The sequence below is a fragment of the Cyprinus carpio genome, chromosome B8 (genome assembly GCF_018340385.1).
Source record: "Cyprinus carpio isolate SPL01 chromosome B8, ASM1834038v1, whole genome shotgun sequence".
NCBI lineage: Eukaryota > Metazoa > Chordata > Actinopteri > Cypriniformes > Cyprinidae > Cyprinus > Cyprinus carpio.
The window spans coordinates 25495420-25512121 of NC_056604.1; positions in this window are offsets into that span (position 1 = coordinate 25495420).

Below are 16702 nucleotides of genomic sequence, written 5' to 3' on the forward strand. Positions count from 1 at the left end.
AAATTTGTACTGAAATAAGAAAAAAAAATACTTAGTAAGAAAAGCATTTTTGCAGCGTGCATGAATGAATGAAGTATTTAAACATCTCTTGCACTTTAAAAGGGGCAGGAGACCGAAAGAAACTCCGGGTTTACCACCCTAGAAAGAAAACCTGCTCCCGACCAGGTTAGGTTCATAGAGTAAGTTACCATGGTAACTGACTCTAAGTATAAGTTAACTCTCTTTCAGAAATGGGCTTGGACTTACCCTGCTTTCTCTGGTTTGACAAACCTCCCATTCTGAAACGGAAAACGTCTCTGGTTACTCGTGTAACCTTAGTTCCCTGAGAGTAGGGAACAAGACATTACGTATGGGGAAACCCTTTTCCTCGACATGCTGAAGCCTGATTGAATCACTCTATTGCTTTTTGCAATAGCCAATGGTGTCAGAGCATTCACACTGACTGGCTGGCTCAGACACACTATATAAGCAATGTTGGACGCAGAATTCCCCAGAATCTTTAGACTGAATGAGAGCTATTGAGGCTGTAAGTAGGTTTTTTTTTTTTTTTTTTTTTTTTTTTACATGGCAATCTACGTAATGTCACACAAGTAACCGGAGACGTTCCCTTATCGAGGTTTCTCGACATTACGTATGGGGAACGTTATAAAACCCCGGCGTGTGAAAAAATTGTGCTGCAGAGGGCTAGACGCTGAGGCAGTAGCAAGACAATTCAGCACGCGTGTTCATCACGCTTTAGGTTGGGTATCAGACTTTGTTTAAGCACGCGTTGCAGTTTTTGGCAGATTGTGCTGCAGACGCCGGCAACCGCCAGTGCTTCCCTGCACACAGCCAAGCAATATTAAACTGGTGTGATATGGGAGTGGGGAAAAGGTAGCAAAACATGTTGGTTGCTTGAAATCACGCCGGTGTGCTTGTTTCATTTAGTAAATGGCTTTACGGTTGCAAGAGAATAAACATGATGCTTGACAGTCTCACCTAGATGACCCAGTTGAAACCATGGGCTGAAGCACGTGCCAAGCTGGGGCATGTCCTCAGGCGACTCAGTCATCCAAGTTGGCTGCCTCCGCCTTCTCCTCCTTCACTTGACAGGATGTGTGGTGCAAACAAGGGAACATCCAAGTTATAAAATTTCGCAAAAGTGCTGTGAGATGACCAGCCCGCCGGGAAGCAAATGTCCTGAATAGACATACCTTTAGCCCAAGCCCATGAGGATGCCAAGCTTGCATACAACTCAAGCAGCATATCCGGCCGTTCGCTGAGCTGATGATGATCTGCACCTTGACCTGAGGGGGAGGAGCGTTAGATTGGGTTGGGGAGGATGTGCGGCAGCATCTTCGACTGTTTTAGCGCTCAGTTATACTTCTCAGAAAAAACCTCCACCGCGACTCCAAAGAGACCCTGCGGGCTCACCAGTGCAATGGAGGACCTGCCTCTTCTCTGTATCTCCGCATCGTCCGTAAGCATTATCCACAGAAGACGATGCAGAACCACAAAAGGCTGCCCAGTACTGCAGTCGAATTCCTGGGCGACCTTTTTAGTGCAGCCAGGGCTAGATCAGCTGCTATCGCATTTGAGGAGTGACTTCTGGGTCCAGACTTCTTAATCCAAGTGACCTCAGCAGTCTACCCTCTTTTTCTCCACCTCCACTGACGTGAGAAGCTGAGTTCCTTGTGCACGGCTTCAAGCTGGAGTGAGAGGAGCACCATGAACAATTAAGCTCCTCGTGGAGCTCAGGGGAAGAAAGGGGCGGTCTCTGTGGTGCGCCGTGCTTGGCAGCTCTGCCAGCGGGAGGCTCAGTCCATTCAAAGCTTAGACAGCTGTTCAGGGGCCGCCCATTCCAACTCCAATTCTGCTACAGCCTCTATGAGGAGGATGCTCATCAGCTCCGCATCCATCGGAAGTCAGAGTGCAGCTAGCCTATAAAGGGACATCCCGACCAGGCACCTGGTCAGAGGCGACTAGTGGACGCGCTGTCACTCTCCACAGCCCAACAAGATCGCTTTTACTGCGCTTTTACAGTGAGAGATGGAACTCTAATTACATAGATGAGCAGGGCTCCCTGGCGTTGGTGAGGGTGATGTGCACTGCGGGCAACATCAGCCCTCTGGCGAGTATCCTGACGGAGACATCTTTAATCTGCTGGCCCGTGGCTTGAAGGCTGAGGAAATGCAGGAGCCAGTACACTGCCTGTGAACAACTGGATAGCCTCCCAGACGGTTGCTGATCTTGATTGGCAATTCCTGCAGGCTTGGCACCGGTTCTTCCATTGCTGCCTCAGCATGGTGGGCGACCGATCATTGCGCACACAATCTCGTAGCATCAGGAAAGTCAATGGCTCGCCACACCTGGGGCGCAAAGAGACATCTTCTTTGGCAGGGCAACACAAAATTGCCTGAACTGCAAGAGGGATCGTATCCACGCTGGTTCCACTCTAATCACACGGAGGTCACCGGGTAAGAACCAGTTCCAGGTGAATGGAAGAAAGATTCTGAGGCATTCTGGCACCGCATATCACTTATATATAGGCTGAGGACAACCCAGCTATCACTGATCCCATTGGCTATGGCAAAGCAAATAGAGTGATTCAATCAGGCTTCAGCATTTCGAGGAAAAGGGTTTCCCCATACCCAATGCTGAGAAACCGACTCGATAAAGGGGAACTTTAGAGTTTCCCCCTCACTTCAGGGTTAACATACTCAGAGTTTTACTTAACTCTCCTTTCACCAAACGGGGTCATGGGAGTTTCGGACCCAGCTTCCAAGTGCAGGTAAGATATTTTACATGGCAATCAAAGCACATCACAAACGCAAACCAGAACAAGCAAAAAAAAAAACTACAAAGAGAAAATCTCACAGCCAAAGTTCACAAAGCCGGCTGTTCATTGGCGCTTCCGCTTATATAGCGCGGCTGGACATCAATCAGTGTGGACTTGATGGAAGCAACAAACCCCTTCCGCCATTATTACACTCAGTCAGCTCATCCCAAATGATTGACAAGTGAGCTGGTAAACTGCATATGTCACCTGCTGAGCAAAAAGCCTGAGGAGAGAGGAGAGAAAGAGCGACAAGGGAATAAAAACTCGGAGCTAAAGAACACAAAAACAAGAAAATACTCAAACGACAAGTCAGCTGGCCACATACGGGACATAACATCATCTAATGGCGGGACAATGTCACAAAATCATCATCATCTTAACACACACACTGTTTCCCAGTACTAAATGAAGAGTTTGGTTCCAAATACTTTATAAATCCATTTTGATTAATTTAAGTAAAAATGTGTTTTTCTTTACACCAGAAAGTGGCAAGATGAAGCTCACTATTTTCTGTGTTTCAAAAACTTCCCAGCTTCATAGCGTCTTTGAGTTGCGCCTTGTATTAACATACTAAAAAATTCAGGAAATTGAATTTTAATTTCCAAAATTTGTGCTGCTCATATGCTGCTGCAACCTTGTATGTGCCTGTATGCCTGCTCCTGCTGCTCTTTCATATATATATATATATATAATAATATATATATAGCAACATATAATGGCTGTCCCGTGGTCCAGCCCCCTCGTCATGGTCCCGAAGCCCCGACGGCCACCGCTCCAGCTTTTGTAAACGACGTCCGCCGCCTGAACGAGGTCTCCGAGTTTGTAACGGTTACCCAATGCCACGTGTAGACGGGCTGCTGGACCGTTGGGAAGGGCCCGGTTCATATCACACACTCGATCCCTCACCAAGGGCTACTGGCAGGTTCCCCCTAACGGAGCAGGGCAAAACACCCAAGACGGCCTTCTCCACCCCAAGCGGGCCACTGGCAATACCGGGTCCTTCCCTTTGCCTACACGGGGCCCCAGCCACCTCCAGCCGCTCATGGACGTCCTCCTCCGACCTTGCACCGGACTATGCGGCGCCCTTCCTCGACGACGTCGTGATCCACTCGGAGACCTGGCAGGACCATCTGGAGCGGCTGCGGAGGGTGCTCACAGTGAGCTGCGCCGGGCTGGCCTGACCGCCAACCCCGGAAGTGTCATCTGGCCCTTGCCGAAGCCAAATACTTGGGGTATCAGGTGGGTCGCGGCCTGAGCCGACCGCAAGAAGAAGGATGTGGCAGCTATCCTCTCTGCGCCGCGGCCCACCTCTAAAGACAGGTACGGGCCTTTTGGGGTTGGCGGGATATTATCTCGCTGCTTTATCCCTAACTTCTCCTCCTTAGCTTCTCCCCTGACAGACCTGACCAGGAAGGGGCAGCCGGAGAAAGTCGGGTGGAACTCCGAAAAAACAGAAGCCGTATTCCTGAACATCAAGGCCGCCCTGACGACGGAACCGGTCCTCCGTGCCCCTGGACTTCAAACCGCCCCATCCTGCTGCAAACGGACGCATCCAACACGGGTTGGGAGCCGTCTTGTCGCAGGCCACGACGGTGAGGAAACACCCGGTGATGTACATCAGCCGAAAAGCTGACCCCGCAGAGCAACGATATGCCACCGTAGAGAGGGAAGCGCTGGCCGTAAAGTGGGCGATCCTGGAGCTCCGCTATTACCTCCTCGGCCGCCACTTCACCCTCCTCATGGACCATGCCCCCCTGCAGTGGATGGCCCGGGGCGAAGGAGACCAACGCCAGGGTGACGCGATGGTTCCTGGCGCTCCAGGACTTCCACTTCACCCTACGACATCGGGCGGGAACGGCCAACGCCAACGCCGACGGACTCTCCGCCTGTGGTCAGCTTTCGCAGGTCTGTCATGCTCCACTCCCCGCCTCCCCGATCTCCCCACTGCTCCAGAGGACTAGGACGACGCTTGGCGCGAGTGATGGACTAGGAGTCACTCTTGGGGGGGGGTGTGACGACGTGTCCCGAGCACTCATCAGCGTAGCGCCCTGGCAACAGCACAGGCACACCTGTGCCTACTCATCAACGGGCTGAGCGGCCACCCCTGCGTGCCATCAGCCGCTGCCTATTTAAACCCGCAAGCGGGCACAGAGGTGAGAGATGTCTCCCACAAGAGCCGGCTAACTTTGTCTTTTTCCTCTGCCTCTAGACAGCAGCGTGTGACCGCCAGCCCCACCGCCCCACGGGGGACGGTGCACGGACCCACACTGCACTAGCAGCACCTCACAGACAAGACACCGAGCACCCGACGAATGCCCAAACCACCTCACCGCACCGCCTTTTCAGTTAATTATAAAATCCACCCTTCGGGGAACTTACCCTCATCCTCGTGTCGTGTCCTACTTCACCCCGCCACAATATATATATATATATATATATCCCAAAATGCAATAAATCCATGATAGTTTTTTTTTTTTTTAATGCAATAAATCCATTGAATCAATATGAAAGTTATTTTTCATATTGAAACTGTTGAAAATACACAACACAGTAAGTTGATCCACTTATGACAGCCTCTGAACTTGGTCAATACTAATCTTATATACAGGCACTGGACTAAAAATACATTCAGTCATCGGTCCCAAAATGAATTCAACGGGTTATCTTGTTTGCTATAAAGTAATTACAACAATTATAGAAAATTTTATCATGAACAAGAACATGAACAACAATATCACATTAGACCACAGAAATTCCAAAATGACATTTCCTTACATTCGACTTCCAAAAGTGCATTCATCTTTGCCACGTTACATTCATTTCATGTGGTCACACTTATGTATAATTAAATAAAGATTATGCGTATTTGGTGTGCTGTCCAGGAAGAGAGCTCCGAACTTGACAAGACTCCCGAGCCTGGGGCACCCTCCCCCTGGGAAGAGGGGTCCAAACTCAGTGTCCAGCCGGGCCCAAAAGTGCACCCATGATTGCTTCTTCCCGTGCTGGGCTAGAAACTAGCTGAAGGTGCAGGTTCGGGGTGGTGGAGGGATGCTGAATGTCAAGAGATGATGAAATTAGAACGTACCTGGTTATTTAAGGGAGTTTTCTCTTGTGCTGATTGGATAAATGGTGTAATCACTAATGATGAACTGGCCATGTTAATTATCTGTGCGTGCTCCTCCCAAAAAATTGTTTCTAAAACATCACTTCACTTACATATAATTAAATAAAGGTTATGTACAGAGAGAGAGCTCCAAGCTCGGCAAGACTCCCGAGCCCGGGCACCCTACCCCTGTCTGGAAAGAGGGGTCCAAGCTCGGTGTCTAGCCCAGCCCAAAAAAGCGCTCCCCCAAAAAGCAATTAGAACAGGACAGCAGCCAGATACGTGCATTTACGCTGCCCCCCCAAAAAGCAAGGATTAATTTTAGAGGGGACATCCTTTGGTATACGATTGCTGCAGCAGTATCTAGGAAGAGAATTTGGTTTCTGTGGAAGCATTCACTGCTGAAAGAGAGAGATAAAGGCTCCTGCGGGAGACACAGCTACCGCAGCAGTAGGGAAAGATAAAAAAGGCTCCTGCAGGAGCAGACATTGCTGAGGCCATAGAGAAATACAGAAAAGGCTCCTGCGGGAGTGGCTACTGCTGCGGCAGTAGGGAAATACAGAAAAGGCTCCTGCAGGAGCAGCTACTGCTGCAGCAGTAGGGAAATGGAGCAGACACTGCTGCGGCAGTAAAGAAATATAGAAAAGGCTCCTGCGGGAGTGGCTACTGCTACGGCAGTAGTAGGGAAATACAGAAAAAGGCTCCTGCGGGAGTAGTCTCTGCTACTGCAGTATAGAAATACAGAAAAGACTCCTGCAGGAGCAGACAGTGCTGCGGCAGTAAAGACATACAGAAAAGGCTCCAGCGAGAGTGGATTTGTAATTTTATGTAGTATGATGTGATATTGTATGTGTTATTGTATTGTATTGTTTGTCACTTAATATTGTAATTTTGTGACAACATCCTGCCCAGGGACTGCAGATGCAAATTAGCTTTATAGCTAACTCTGGCACAACACTGTTATAGTGCAAAATAAATAAATAAAAATAAATAAATATAGAAAAAGTCTCCTGCAGGAGCAGTCACTGCTGCGGCAGTAGAGAAATACAGAAAAGGCTCCTGCGGGAGCGGCTACTGCTGCGGCAGTAGGTAAATACAGAAAAGGCTCCTGCGGGAGCGGGGTCTGCTGCTTGGCAGTGTGGGAATTAGGTAAGGCTCCTGCGGGAGCAGGAACTGCTGTGGAAGTGGGGAAATATAGAAAAGGATCCTGCGGGAGCAGACTCTGCTGCAGCAGTAGAGAAACACAGAAAAGGCTCCTGCGGGAGCGGGTACTGCTGCAGAAGTAGGGAAATACAGAAAAGGCTCCTACGAGAGCGGGCACTGCTGCGGCAGTGTGACAATTAGGTAAGGCTCCTGTGGGAGTGGGATGCTGCTGGGATGGCTGGAGTGAGGATGGACCGTTATAGGTGGATTAGGTGATTTTACACTGAAACCACACCAAAATAAATCATATTTGTTGTACTTTTGGGAAATTTTGGAGACAGTTTGAAGGCAGACTTGATTGCAGTGTTACTGAAGTTGTTACTGCAGTTATTGCTACAATTATTGATAATAGACTTATCCTTCAGGGAACTATTAGAACAGTTTGAAGAGGATGGGCCATTATAGGTGTCAGGTGATGTTAAAAGGGGTTAACTATGTTGGGTCTGAAGTTTGAGTGAACGGGGATGTACTGATGTTAAAGGTGCCGTAGCCGATGAGTGTTCTGTGGTTTCCTTGATGTGGAAGTGGTCCCGATCGGGATCGTATATCTCTTGAAGGCTTCTGTCGACCAGTGACTGAGTGCTTGTATCGCTGCTGGAGAGGCCTTTTGGGTTGCTATGTCAGCCGCACCACTGAATAAATGGCTGAAAAGTTATCACCTGGGAAACCGTATAGGCCCAGAAAAAGACTTAAAGTGCTTTTGTAAAACTTGAAACCAAAGCCTAGGTGGTGCTTATTATGACCACTATTTAAGGAGTCATATTTTTCTCAAAGGTCTTTATTTCTTTCTTTTGGACTGATGGCTAGCAGGTTTTGAGATAGGTATGGGAGATTTCAGCCCAAAATTATTATTGGCACTTGATGGAGTCTTTTTTTTTTTCATAACTTTTCACTATCAAAGTGCCCATCATCAGTTCATTTTGTCAATCTGTAACGCATAAGTGGAGTGGATGCTTGAGAATGGAAGCTTAGATGAAAAACACAACTCAGATAAGTCTTGACAGAACCAAAGAAAGCCACATGTAAGTAAACTAGTTAACAACAAGTGGGTGGTGAATGGAATGGTAACTTACCTACTGTGGAGGATGGAAATACATTTAGTCAATATTTTTGAGGTTATGGGGTTGCCTGAAATGCCCGGGTGTGTGGGTGGGATAGGCTTCCTTGGTTACCTTTGAGTAGGGGAGGTCTGTGAATTAACGAATCAGGGGTGAGGGTGAACTGTATAAGAAAGTTTGTGGAAACGTGTTAGGATGTTAAATCTAGATAACCTTTAATGGAGCCAATTTGTAGTTTTTTGTTTGTTTGTTTGTTTGTTTGTTTGTTTGTTTGTTTTGTTTTTTTGGATGTTGAGGTGAGATATGAATGAGGTGATGGCGAGCAAGGAAAAGAAATCATGAATGGTGAAAGCCATAAAGCAGAGTGAAATGCTTAAAGCATTGCCGTCCAGTTAGATAAGATTTGAGGGTCCTAGGGGAGACAGCTTGCGGGCAGCAATGAAGCCTGGTGGTCAGGAAGGCCGCGTCTGGCGTAAGGAATGATCATGGGGTATTCACTGAATTGCATCCCTCCTGAAACTGATGCTGGGTATTCTCCCCTCGTTAGGATGCCATTGGCCCACATGTGATAGGATGGCGCACGGGTGGTGATTCTAATGCTACAAAAGGTGGCCACTGGACACACGCTCGCCCTATACTTTGATGGAAGTTACACCATGGATGAGCCTGTCCTACACTCGAAACCACCCCTGCAATCACTCACGACTCTCTTTCTGCAGCATCACCCCCCCGCACAAAAACCTAAACACTTTTACGAGAAAAAAACACCGTTAAGTTGATTCAGTGGAATATGTGTTCAAAATCAGATAAGGACAACGGCCACCATCACAGTTAACTATCGCCGACAAGCAATGGCAAATATCATCGCTTTTGCATTCGAATATTGCCATTCAATTGCGTTTTTGGTCGCGACACATGGCTTTGGGGGGGTATTCACGGCACTGTATTAAACGTCGCCACCCCTCAGGCTCTACGTAATGGAGATTTTTTCATACCATTAAACTCAGACTTAGCTTTTGGATTGACTACTTCCATGAGTTTTCCATACCATGAATGTGCAGCCCTTGTTAGTTGGTCACGAAGAATTAAATAGATTCTGTAGTCTCAAGATGTACCAAAGCAACCGCCATTACCGTTCAGAGTTTGGACTTCTTTTTTTTGTTTTGTTGACTCACATCTATGCATAAAAAGGGAATCTGGCGCTTATCGTAAACTGTCAACAAATTTGATAGACATATTATAATCATGTAGTACAAATTTAGCAGAATGGACGTCCTAATTAAAATTGACCTTCATCACTGTAATCAGACAAAAATACAAGATTTTTACGGGATCCGGAACTTTTGAATAATTTGCGGGGATCGCAAAATGAAATATAATATTACTAATACTTTGAAATATAAACTAATATTTGTTGCGAACTTTTACCTATCAAAAAACAACTATGGGTATGGCCATCTGGTTTAAAAGCACTGCTACGCAATCTTTGCTACACTCTAACGCGGATGAAATTTAATTCCTCAGCAAGTTACTACCCAAGAATCACGCATGGCGTACCTTTGTTGATGGGAGCAAAGTTTGACCGTCTGGATATGTCTTACCCGACCTTGTGCTTTGACTCCCAAAGGTGAGAGGACTTTTGTGGTCGTGATATGGTAGGTTGTGACGGGTTATCCTTGTATGGTATTTTGTCGAGATGAAGGCCTTCTTATATTGATTCATGTATCCTACCGAATCGAGGGACTTGAAGTCTTGCATGATGTGTGCAAATATTTAGGGATAACCTAATTTATAAGATTTAAGAACAATTAGTTAAGCTATGTATCAACTAAAAAAATCTAAATTCAAGTTCAAAGTATTTCAGTGGTCTCGTATATACATTATCTAGAACTACATACCGTAGAAAGAAAAATTAGCTTTGAAACCTCAGGGAGATTTTAGTGCATGTGGAGTTTCCCCAGGTTATGAGTACGCACAAACGCAGACAAACGCACTGATGATCATGCTCTCAGAGAAAAAATGGTACCAATGCTTATTTCCAGAAAGATTTACTGCGTCTATGTAGTACTGAGCCGGACTCTCATTAGAAAGTTATCAAATTACTCATCTTCTCATTCTGATCTGTGTTGTATCTCTCTATGATTGCTACTGGATCGTAGCACTGCAATTTCGACACCAGGTGGACCCCAATATATCTCTTGCATTGATGTACTATTGATTATAGAAATTTTTGTTGGGGCATTAAGTGGAAGTGCATTAGCATGGTTCATAATCCATACTGGATCGGAGCCGCCATCAATTTGTAGCAGTGAATGAAGAGGTCTCATATCGCAGATATGTTAATTAATGCGTTTATGACCTCAAGGTTAGATTATTGTAATGCTTTATTGTGTGGTTGCTCTGCACGCTTAATAAACAACTCCAGCTGGTCCAAAATGCAGCAGCTAGAGTTCTTACTAGAACCAGAAAGTATAACCATATTAGCTCAACACTACACTGTCTACCTATTAAACATGGTATAGATTTTTAAATCTTGCTAATTACTTATTAAGCCCTGAATGGTTTAGCACCTCAGTATTTGAACAAGCTCTTATTGCATTATAGTCCTCCACGTCCGCTGCGTTCTCAAAACTCTGGCAATTTGATAATACCTAGAATATCAAAATCAACTGCGGGCGGCAGATCCTTTTCCTATTTAGCGCTCAAACACTGGAATAACCTACCTAACAGTGTTTAGGAGGCAGACACACTCTGTCAGTTTAAATCTACAGTAGATTAAAGACCCATCTCTTTAACCTGGCTTACACATAACACACAAACACATTTCTAATATTCAAATCCGTTAAAGGATTTTTAGGCTGCATTAATTAGGTCAACCGGAACCGGGAACACTTCCCATAACACCCGATGTACTTGCTACATCGTTAGAAGAATGGCATCTACGCTAATATTAGTCTGTTTCTCTCTTATTCCAAGGTCATCATAGCCACCAGATCCAGTATGTATCCAGGTTAGATGGTCACTGAAGTCACCCGGATCCAGTACATATCCAGCTCAGATGGTGGATCAGCACCTAGAAAGGACCTCTACAGCCCTGAAAGTCAGCGGAGACCAGGACAACTAGATGAGCCCCCAGAGACAGATCCCCAGTGAAGACCTTGTCTCCTAGATGGCCACCGTGACAATACCACAGGAACCAGTTGAGTCATCTGCACAATGTGACTTTGCTGAACCTGGTTTTTCCCAAGGGTTTTTCTCCATTCTGTCACCTATGGAGTTTTGGTTCCTTGCCCTGTCGCCTCTGGCTTGCTTAGTTGGGGACACTTCATTTCCAGCAATATTGTCGACTTGATTGCACAGATACTATTTAGATATTGTTAAAAGTGTTTATACCAGTACAATATCTCATTGTTCTCAACCAATCAGATTTAAGAACCAGAACGAATTGTTGTAGAAACATATTAAGCTAGCTTGATACAGATGGATCACTTAGAAAGAATGTGAAGTTTATGATGACTGCAATGGATGTGAGTGGGAAGTTATTTCTCAAGGAATTTGTCTGTTCCTTAAAACTGAATATTTTCAGGTGAAAGCATGATGTAAACCAGTACGACACTTATTCATGTGGACAGCACATCGTCTACAACTGTCAATATGCGAGCTGGTCAAAGCAATGTCAGCTCTTACATGCTACACGTACTTACAGTGTGACTCGGATTTCGGACGATCGCCAAACTCTGTGTAAGAAAAGTCTGCGATCCATGGGTAAATAAACTGAAGAAAATGTCACGTTTATTTGCATCCTCACAAAACAAAATTTGCATGGCTAAAAGCACATTGGATACATTTTAATGCTGACAGACCCTGTAATTAGCTTGGCATTTTGTAGGCAAAGGTTTGCACACTGAGTCTGTTCCAATAAGGCACCCGTTTGGGAAAACTACTCTGCCTGTTTATTTTCTTTTCTTTTTACGTGTTGAAAGTGAAAAAAAGTGAAAGTGAAGTGACATGAAGCCAAGTATATATGACCCCATACTCGAAATTTTGTGCTCTGCAGTTTTAACCCCATCCACAAGTCACAGCACAACCACACACAACACACATAAGCAGTGTTAGGTCAGGCCATTTTATGCTGTGTCTCCCGGGGAGCAGTTGGTTGTTCGTGTGCCTATGCTTCAAGGGCACCTTAGTCATGGTATTGCTAAGCCCTAGAACTCGAATCCACGAACCTGTAAGGTTTTAGAGTGCAACGCTACCTAAACCCACTAGGCCATGACCTTCCCAACAGAAGAGCGGTGTTTCTCTGCTTTCAGTGAGCGAGGAGCGGTTGCAGGGAGCTTGAAATGGGGTTAGCCCCCGCGAGCGGAAGTGTAATATTGAATGCTATGTTGGAATGGAGGGTGAAAATGTATGCTGCTTCAGCTGTCACTCCCTGGGCCGGCTCACATACTCATACTGTTTCCCACCCGCTCTTAAATTAATTTGTGTAGTTTTTAATCAACCCCCCAGAACCCACTAGGTAACTTCATGGAATAGTTTAGATGTGTTAATGCGCTCAAGCCTTTCATCCTGGTACCTCCCTGTAGTTTATGTTGCCTTGTGACTTGCGTACAGCCAGGCTTCTACATCCACCTAGATAGACCGCAGCTGCAGACTTCCACACTTCTGCTTGCCTCTTTTGATCTAAATACAAGTGGTTTAACTACGGCCTAACTCCACAATCAGTCATGCATTACCAAACTGGACCTTATTTACACATGACACTGTTCCTCTGATCATGGTGCTGGTTTCCTCCACTGCACACCGCTCATCTCACTTCCTTCCTCCCTGTGCGCTTAACCTCAAACAAGGGTTTCTGAGACACCACATGACCCGCCACACACACATGTCCCTCTTTCGACATGTTAACCTATGTCCATCACATCTCACACCCCCAACGACTATCTGCTTATGAGTTATCATTTACAGGATCACTTCCTCCCCCTGGATCGTGGTTAGGTGCCGTGCCTTAGTGGTTAGAGAGTGTTGACACTCCTAGCCGTAAGGTATGTGGGTTTGAGTCTTGGCCTGCAATACCACACAGCTCGGAGGTGCTATCACTGTTACACAAGGCAACTTAACCCCCAACTTCTCCCCACGAGCGCCGCCATGATAATAATGCTGAGCCTACACTGCTCACAGGGTGTATGTATCAACGTAGCTTGTTGGTAAGTAGTGTTGCACATTACGGATTGCGAGGTTAAGATGCTGAGGCCTAAGATTCTACGTATAATTGGATCACCATACTTGGCTGTATTCACAACTCACTTTAATCACTCACTAAACAGTTATGGCGTCGCTTGATGCTACATATCCCTACCGATTTATTCTCCTGCTCCCACTCTTTACATCCTGATTAGACAACCGTCCTGCCCCCCTCCCTTCCAGGCCCAGCCTGTAACACTCCTTCCTGCCCCTTTTGATGCCTGCGTTCTCATTTGTTCTCGCACGAACATGTGTTCTAAGCTGCAGGGACTGCAGAAATGGCTTCTTCGTATATCGGCATAACTAATGTCATGCTTAACAACACACTCCTTCACAACCGAGACTTATTCACAGATACACACAGCCTCTTGTAAACCTTAAAATTGCTTTTACTTAAAAAGATCCTCTAAACACTTGCCGTTTTTCCATGATCGTTTTTCGATTTCTCTAATCCTATCTACTCGCTTTTGTTGCTCTTTTTCTTGATGCGCTGATACCCGCATTGGCGGCTCACAACACTCGCTCCTGGGGAAAGACACAGGGAGTATGGGGAAGTGGGAAATGTTATTTCACAGACCCTGACAATCCTATTGCGACCCTCCTGGAGAGCCCGTCTGCTTGACCACTTTCTTCTTGAGCAAGTTTAACCCTCGGGAGGCGATCCCCCCGCATATATGCGTGGTGGGCATTTTCTTCCTCCGCCTGATAACCCCAAAATGAACTTAAATTACACTTTCATTTTGGGTGATCGTACAGCATTAGGTCAATACAGCAATCAAATCTGTAAGGGTCTACTTTTATTTGTAAACAGCACATAATAACAAAAAACCAAACTTTGTGTGCATATTATAAAATAAAAAACAACAGCAGTGCACTTTCCCTTGCAGCCTTGGTCTGGCGGTGTATCTTCTTTAGAAATGCATCATTAAAATGAACTGTACCTCAGTGAATACTCCAACGAAGAGACATGAGAGATATATTTATAGAAAGCGTGTACATGTCACTTTAAACTGACCTGGTTAAACTACCAGAACAACAAATATTCTGTGATAAACGTAAATCCATATGAAAACAACGCGATGTCTGTCTTCACGTCTCCCTTTCAATTTAGATACTTAATGGCGACCACGCCGAAACATGTGCCTGAACTCGGTATTGATTATTTTAATGTTCCACGTGAAGCCTTGCGGCTAGCTAAAACTTCCTAGCACTGTAACAGAAACAAAGTAGCGAGCACTGTACTTCACAGTTTGTCATTTTTTTTTTTATTTTTTTCTACTGTGTGCTTTCGCGCTGCACGAGGGAATAGGACACAATTCACCCGCAAGAACATGCGCTGAGGTTATACTTTAGGATTTGAGTTTTGTATTTCCTCAAAAAAGAATGATTGCTTTATCCAGCGAGTCATAAACATGAGTAAGATCTTTATATATATATAATATATATATATATATATATAAGCTATAGTCATTATATATCATATATACTTTTTAGGTTCACATAACGTTATACACATTTTACTAGTTAGACTTTTTCCAGACTATTATTCCTGACTAAATTTATAATCAAGTGAAACTTTATGAAGGTTCCTTACATCATCTAAATGTTGTCTACTGTACTACCATACAGTGACCTCACCAATAATGTAGATATGCAGTTATCATTTCTAGTTTGAGAGCACAGACAATAACACTTTGGAAACTGCTAGTTACGTTCTGTTCCTTTAGATATTTCCAGTCAACTCGCATATGCCCTTTACAAACAAAGTGTCTTAACAATTTAAATCAATGTATGGTTTTTCTGTGAAGTTATATAAACAATCCGAAGTTTTCACATCATTTTGAAGCAAAATTATAGTGCTACAAGCTCCCAGGTTTGACAGTCTTGGGAACAAATGTTGGTCTTTGTGTTAATGACCTTATTTTCAGTGACTTCAAAACATTGTAGTTTTTCACAACCCACTGCATAAACTTTGGTTTCCCTCAAAAAGCACAATCATGTACAGACATGCTATTGACATATTAACTCGGACCACAGTTGTACTGAATACAGTGTTTTTCCAGACTTATAGCCATGTATATTTTTAGAAACATAACTGACCAAAAAGCCCAAAAAGAATCAGGAGCATGGTAAAACTTTTCCAGGCCTCCCAACCCCCCTGAACCTCAGTGGGTTAATGTGGTAGATCTTGCTCCTCCCTCCAGCATCCCACCTGGCGAGCCTTGATCACGTAACTAGGCCCCAGTTTTCTCTATAATGGTCTGGGGTCACCAGCCAAGAGGACATGAATTTGGTGGTGACTAAATACTCAGCATTGCGGAGGAATTGGAGATTTGGGGAGGTCATTCCACCAGCTGGACACAGTCGCAGAAAGAAAGGTCCGGGGAAGGTGATTTTTAAATCTCTTTGGAATTGCACGCCACAAGGCATTGTTCACTTGCAGAGCATAGCAGAAAGCCTCCTGGAGGTCGCATAAGTTTGAACTAGTTTAGGTTATATGAGTGCAGTGGCCAGTGAAGTTTGTCTTGTAGGCAAGCATCAGTACCTTGAATTTGATGTGAGTGGCCACTGGTAGCCAAGGAAGTAGCCTATTGAGAAAAGATACTTGTGTGAGGCTTTTTTCTGGCTCTTGAAGGACCAGCCACTTACTGCTGCATTCTGGGATCAGTTGCAGGAGGCTTGATAGAGACATGCAGGAAGGAACATGCCGCCACAAAGGAGCATTACAATAGTCCAGTCTGGAAGAACAAGAGCTTGTGACAGAGTTTGTGTGCATTGCTCTGACAGGAAGGGTCTAAATCTTCCTAATGTTGTTTAAGTCAAATCTGCAGGACCGGACGTTGTAGCAATATGGTATTTGCAGCTTAACCTCACAACTCCCTAGGTTTCTGGCGTCCTTAATGAAATTATGGTTGATGAACCCAGTTGTATAGAGCATTTGTGATGAAACAATGGGGTTTGCTGTAACCACAAAAAGCAGTTTCTGTCTAAGTAACGTTGGCCTGAAAGAAGGGGTGATGGGGTCCTTCATCCAGCTAAGAATACCACTCCGGAGCGGGCTGCAATGTGAACAACTACACCGTCGGAATCATCTGGTTTGAAATAATGAAGTAGAGGTTTGAGTGTCATCAGCACACAGCAGTGATACGAAAAAGTCCATGCTTCTGTAGGTGACAGATCTTAATGACATCCATGTAGCTGGAGAAGAGAAGTGGGCCAAGCACATGAGTCTTGAGGAACTCCAGTAGCAAGAAGTTGTGACTTAGAAACCTCACC